Source organism: Rhipicephalus sanguineus, chromosome 10, assembly GCF_013339695.2.
Source record: "Rhipicephalus sanguineus isolate Rsan-2018 chromosome 10, BIME_Rsan_1.4, whole genome shotgun sequence".
Classification (NCBI taxonomy): Eukaryota; Metazoa; Arthropoda; class Arachnida; order Ixodida; family Ixodidae; genus Rhipicephalus; species Rhipicephalus sanguineus.
Genome location: NC_051185.1, coordinates 73,134,838 through 73,141,738, shown reverse-complemented (window position 1 = coordinate 73,141,738; position 6,901 = coordinate 73,134,838).

The following is a 6,901-nucleotide window of genomic DNA, read 5'->3' as shown; positions in this document are numbered from 1 at the left end:
TGTGTATTGGAAATCCCTCATAACAGCTGAGCATAACGGGACTGCAGAATTGCTTGTTAAGCAGTATAAATTCAAAAAACGGCAGGAAGGGGAAGATGGAGGCTTGCGATGAAAAAAATCCGTAAACAGGGGCTGGGTGCTCGAGCCGACGTTTCGACAAGTGGACTTGTCCTCTTCAAGGCTCAGTTCCAGCCTTGAAGAAGGCAAGTCCACTTTTCGAAACGTCGACTCGAGCACCCAGCCCCTGTTTACGGATTTTTTCATTGTTAAGCAGTATCTTACACATAGAATGCGGTATAAGACATCAGGGCCCACAGGACATCGCGTGTGCAATTATATTTTTAGGCGCATGTATTATCCGTCTAGGAATATTCAGATGTTCTTTAAAAACAGCGGTGCATTTTAATCTTGCAATTTTCAAGTGGGTGCTTATCAAACCCAGGCGGTTATACAAAGCAAATAATTTCTTTTTGTTTCTTTTGCATCACGAACGTCGTCATGGAAGATCATGCGTATATTTTAATGGAAGAGCATATCACATCGGCGGTTTGTCATATTTTCCTAATGTTTTTATACTTCGCACGTCGCTGTCTACTGAATTTTCTGGCTATTATACAAAGAAACGCTCACTAACACCCTATAGTACCAGCGTGCAGAGATTCTTTTTCTATGCGTAAGAAAATACTTGACTCCACACAACCCGAGCATGTAATGTGTCCTCTTATTGGAAGGCAAATAGCGTTATTTACGCAGTGCTGTGGGTTCAAATGCTGCGAACCATTCAGCCAATATAGTTGTGTGTGTCATGCTTTCCGATAGACAGACCTCGCACCTAGATGCTTCCTTCAAAAAACATTATGCCTCAGAGAGACATTACCTGGACACGGCGCCGCTGTGACATGACGCAGCATACATCCACCTTGTTTGCTTTTATTGCGTGCAGTATAGGCTATGCATCGCCTTTACTAGGAAAATACTCAAACCATAGAAGTATATTAGACGTCATAATGTACGCAGCTTACGAAGTATGAATTGGTTATCCATTTGGTGGCATATATATATATATATATATATATATATATATATATATATATATATATATATATATATATATTCTAAAGAGAAAAAAAGAGACAACGCCCGTTCTTGGGCTGGCTGGTCTTATTCTGCCCTTCGTCTTTCTCCTCGTCGCCCTAGCCGAGCATGCGCCTATGCCCGAGCGCCACTGTCTTCTTTACACTCGGCCACGCTGCGAGCACGGTGTCCTGCTAAAAAATGACCCTTGACTGGCGGCGGTTACTGGTGAAACCATTTAGAGGTCCGGGGCCCTGAACAATCATAGAGACGCCGGCTTATCGAGACACCGATGCTTCTGGCTAGCGGCATTGCCTGCCTCGCAGAGGCCGCTCACGGCCACGCTGCGACACTGCATGGAGAGAAACTGACTCTGGCGTGCGGCTTTGACTGTGCCGCGAAGGTCGGTCTTGTGTAAGCCGCGACTTCTCTTGCCAAAATACCGCACATTCTGCGGGGCGACACTCGCTGTGTCCGGGTAGTCGTTGAAGGCCTTGGTCGTGCTGCGGCCTAACGTGGTGAGTGGCAGAAGACGACGCTAGCAGCTGGCACTTTTTCTGCAACCTGGGGACAAGCTTTCGCACTGCCGCGTCAACAATGCCAACTACTTTTGCGCTATACACATGTGGATGCTGGGTCTGCCACACAACTTCACGTTCTTTGGTCGTAAGATAGGGACACTTCGATCGAGGCGGCATGTCACCGATGGCTGCAGCCGTGTTGGGCTCTCCGGCCTCCATCAGAGAGACATCGTTGAATGAGGCGGGAACGTCTCTGCAAGCGCTTTCCGGTGCGCGCTTCCGATATACTGGATGCGTCGACTGCGGCGGCATGGATGTGGCGGCATCATTGCGGGAGCCACCAGTCAAGCCATCGGCGCACATGGGCTGTACTGGAAGGTCGCTTGTACCAGCCGCTTGGTTCTTGCTACGCGCAAGGAGACCATCTGAGCATTTGGCCAATGACCGCACTGATCTTCGCGTGTGTAGCTCTGGCGGGTCAGAGAGCACATTAACAATGATTGCTGGCATGGACTCGCTCGGCTTCTGAACCGTGTTGACAGTTAGAGGAGCCGGCGTTACCACGTGCCAAGGTAGTGATGAGTTTCCGGTCTGCGTCATCGACTTCTGCGGCATGGAAACGATCTTGGTCTCGGGCAAGGAAGGTCGTGAAGTGGGTCGCGACGCGGAGTTTGAGTCCTCGGCCGCAAAGCCCACCTTGTGGTCTTTGTCAGTGTCTGTCGCTGGGTGTTCCGTGAAGCTTGCTGTGAAGGAGCTGCAGGACACAGATTCATCATCACGGTGTTGCCCCTCAGGAACTCAATATCTGAGAGAGGGCTCGTTAGTGCAGGGCACAACTGCACCGCCAAGACGGCGCCCTTCACGATCTAGGTCATAGAGGGAGGGCAAGCTGGTGAATGCCCGAGCTGCACCATCGAGGTGGTGTACTTCGCGACTTCCATGTGTGGTAGTGACTCGGTCGGCAAGGAGGGGGTCACCGTCATGAAAAAGCGGGCGAAATAGACTTTTCAACATAGCACACCATTCATGCCAAGTTTTTGCCTGATGCCTTCGCAGGCATGCTATGCCTTGGCGGCATCGCGAAGGTGGTCGATGGCTACTAGCCATTTCTGCTGGTCCGTCCAGGCATGGTGGTCGCCGAACGAGTTGATGGTCTCGATCCACAGGAAAAGGTCATCCTGGAAGCCACGAAACACTGGCACTGCCGAAACAGCCGACGAATGTGAAGCGGCAGGCGAGAACCCGGAGTTCAAGAACGACATGCGGTGGAGCTGACGACATAGTTCCTCCAGGACACGCAAAAGTTCCGCAGCGTTGTTGGTTGAGGCGCCCGAAGAGCCATGGGCGGTGTTCGCGAAGTGCGCGGCGCTCTCGGCGCTCACGGCGGCTGGATCCATGGCCAAGGACGCGTGGACGGCGTCCCTTGTCGTGAACAGGTATGACGGCGTCGGTGAAGTGGTGTGGAGCCGTCGAGGAGGCCTAGGCGCCGTCCCCGAGCGGTGATTGCAGCGGTGGCAGGTTAGTAGGTGCTGAGGAGGCCTCGACGCCGTCCTCAACTCGCGCTTACTGCGGCTGCACGCTGGCGGGTGCCATGAACGAGGTTCGCGCTTACGGTTCGATGGTCGTAGAGTGCGCCATTGTAAAGAGAAAACAAGAGACAACGCCCGTTCTTGGGCCGGTTGGTTGGTTGGTTGATTGGCTCCTTAGGGGAATAGCTCAACGCACTACGGGGGATCGGCCACGAAGCGTGCGGCAAGAGACTTTGTGAAAAAACAAAATAAAAGGAATATGCGAAAAAGATAATTTATAGTAAAGAAAAAATGTTGTGGAATTCTGATTTTTTCTTTTTTTCAATAAAATGTTAATTAAACGCTTGTTAAATAATATAAATAAATAAATAAGCAATTACAAAAACTTAAGTATGGGAATGAAATGATATATTTCTACTTATAATATTAACATTGCAGTCTCTTTGTTTCTTTAATATAAGTGAATATGGTATCATGAATGCCCCTGTTGCATTGCCCTAGTGCAGACGCCCCTAGGGAGAGTAATGCCTATGTGGAATGCCGGCTGTTCTTATTCTGCCCTTCGTCTTTCTCCTCGTCGCCCAGCCGAGCATGCGCCTATGCGCAATATATATATATATATATATATATATATATATATATATATATATATATATATATATATATATATATATATATACATATGCACATTCTTCGCTGCCCTTCGATTTCGCATAAGTTCTGCCTGCTTACTTGTATTATGCCAGTGTGCTGTATTCGAAGCAGAAGCCGCCATCTGGCTGTGCAGCCGTTTACTTTTGTTTCGGTCCTGTATATGTACAGAGATAACTCTATACAAATCAACCAATCAAAGCTATATAATAGGTGTTCCGGACATCACGTAGAAGAACGCAGAATGTACAAAGCACTCAGAGGACTGGATTCTCATCCACAAAGACGCTCTCTTTGCGCCAATCAGTTGCCTGCAAACCAGTAAAGTTCCGCCATTCAGTGCTCTCTGGAAGCGTCGATTTGTGAGAGTAGCCCTGGTGCTATAGTGTTGTATACGCGCAGGGGAACGCTTACTGTTGTTTTAACACGGAAGTGTTGTATGCGGGGGTCCACGAAGACTTTAGTTATGTATTTCCGTCTCGGATATGATGTTGATAAAATGAACGCTAACGGATGAGAAAGAAAAAGACCGTAATGCGGGCGAAGGTCCATCGCAGCGCCCACGCTCCCTATTAAGTCAATATATGGGACAGACTTTGCCCCACCCCCTCTTAGATGACTAGGGGGAGTGGCCACCTCTTGGAATCCAGTCAGTTACCCTTAATGACCACCGGTTGTCCTGCCGACGTACTACGTGTCCGGCCCATATCCATTTCTTCTTCTTGATTTCAACTATGATATTGCCACGCCCACTTCTTGTCTTGTTTTGATGTATTCAGGTTTGACCGGCAGGGACGGTTATCAACGCTCGACGCTGTCCGCGAAGTAGTGTTCTAGAAGCGTCGCGATTGTAGTAGATCGGTTTGTTAAGATTGCGCCCCGCACGCGAATGTTCCAGCTTTGTCTAGAGATTACGCCGCCACCAGCGATATTGCTGGAAAGTTCGATAGCGCCTGTATTAAAGCCGACGCGCTTGATCGCTTGTCAGTTGATCGACGGTCGACGCTCTGCTCGTCGCTATCAGTGCATACCGTGTGTATTGCTGTAAATCAACTTTCCGTTTCCCGGCCACAAGTTCGGCCAAATAAACAGCTTCCTCTTGAAAACGCTGACTGCTGTCTTCGTCGACGTCACGACCACGTGACATCTGGTGGAGGTGCTGTTCCTTCATGATCCGGACGCCCCCGTCAAGCCGTGAGCCGAGCCCACACCGTCAAGAAGACACCGACCAGCGGGCCAGCCGCAGGCAGCAAGGTCTCCCACCGGAGTACGGGCCTCTACCCGACAAGACCAGGAAGACACCGACCATGCCCACCACATCAGCGACGGCGACAGCACCCATGGTGCCTGCACCTGTGCTGCTACATCAGCCGAGGGAGCCACCTACCTTCCGTGGGTCACCGCTCGAAGACCCGGAAAGTTGGCTTGAAAGGTACGACCGCGTCGCCCTTTACAACAACTGGACTGATAACGACAAGCTACGGAAAGTGTACTTCGCCTTGGAAGACACCGCTCGTACCTGGTTCGAGAACCAAGAGCGAACCCTGACAACGTGGGACATATTTCGCGCCAGGTTCCTCGCCACGTTCACGAGCGTCGTTCGCAAAGAGAGGGCTGAGGCTCTGCTCGAGACCCGCGTGCAGATGCCGAGCGAAAACGTGGCGCTCTTCGCGGAAGAAATGACCCGGCTGTTCCGCCACGCTGACCCCAATATGCCTGAAGATAAGAAGGTTCGTTTCCTCATGCGAGGAGTAAAGGAACAGCTCTTCGCTGGACTTATGAGGAATCCACCGAATACCATCCAGGAATTCGTCTCAGAAGCCACGACCATTGAGAAGACGCTAGAAATGCGCACCCACCAATATAATCGCCGATCAATCCAAGACAGCCCCGCTGTTCATGCGCTCGGCTCCAACGACCTGCGCGAAACAATCCGAGCGATCGTGCGAGAGGAACTGCGCATGCTGTTGCCCTCACCCCAGCCTCAAGTGGACTCCATCGCAGATGTCGTTCGAGAAGAAATCCAGCAATCGCTGGGCACCCTTGAACCGCCACAGCCTCAGCCGCAAGCCTTGAGCTACGCTGCTGCAGCCCGACGCTACGCTCCCCCGCCGCGCCCGCGTCAAGACACCGCATCGACGCAGTTCCGTCGCCAGACACCGCCGCAATCATCGACGCCCTACCGCCCACCTGGCGGCCAGCACTACACCCCGAGGAAGACCGACGTTTGGCGCGCCCCTGACAACCGCCCGCTCTGCTACCACTGCGGGGAGGCCGGCCACACGTACCGGCGCTGCCAGTACCGACAGATGGGACTACGAGGATTCGCCATCAACGGGCCGCGACCGCAGCCAGGCGAACGGCCTCGCGACATCGACGACTACCTAACCGGAACGCAGTGGCAAGAACGACGTCCTTCACGCTCGCCGTCGCCCGGCCGCTACATGTCACCGCACCGCCGGCCGTACACTGGCCCAAACCGGGGCCGGTCGCCTAGCCCGTATCCGGAAAACTAAGGGCAGCAACCGATGGAGGTGCGGTTGCTGTACGACGAACTACGGAAGATCCTCCGCCGCCGACGACGACGTCGCGACGAAACCTTCAGAACACGACGCAAACCAGACAGACCCCTGACGACGAGATCTTGCGGACCGAAGAAGACCTGACGACGCAACATGGAAGCAGCAGAACAAACCGACGCAGCCGTGACCCGACGCCGAGACCCAACCGCAACGCAAGACGACGAACTAGCGACCTCGACGTTCTCATCGACGGCCACAACGTCACCGCTCTCGTCGATACTGGAGCCGACTATTGCGTCATCAGTGGGCCCTTCGCCACGAAGTTGAAGAAAGTTAAGACCGCTTGGGAAGGCCCCGAAATCCGCACCGCTGGAGGCCATCTGATAACGCCGATTGGTGTCTGCACGGCGAGAGTCACCATCAATGACCGGACTTATCCTGCGAGCTTTGTAATCCTACAAAACTGCTCCAGGGATGCAATAATTGGAATGGACTTCCTAAGTGAACACGGCGCCGTCATCGACCTGAGGTCCGAGTCGATAACACTAACCTCAGATAAAGCGCTCCCGCCGCGCGCGACGCTAGAGAACCATGCATTGAATGT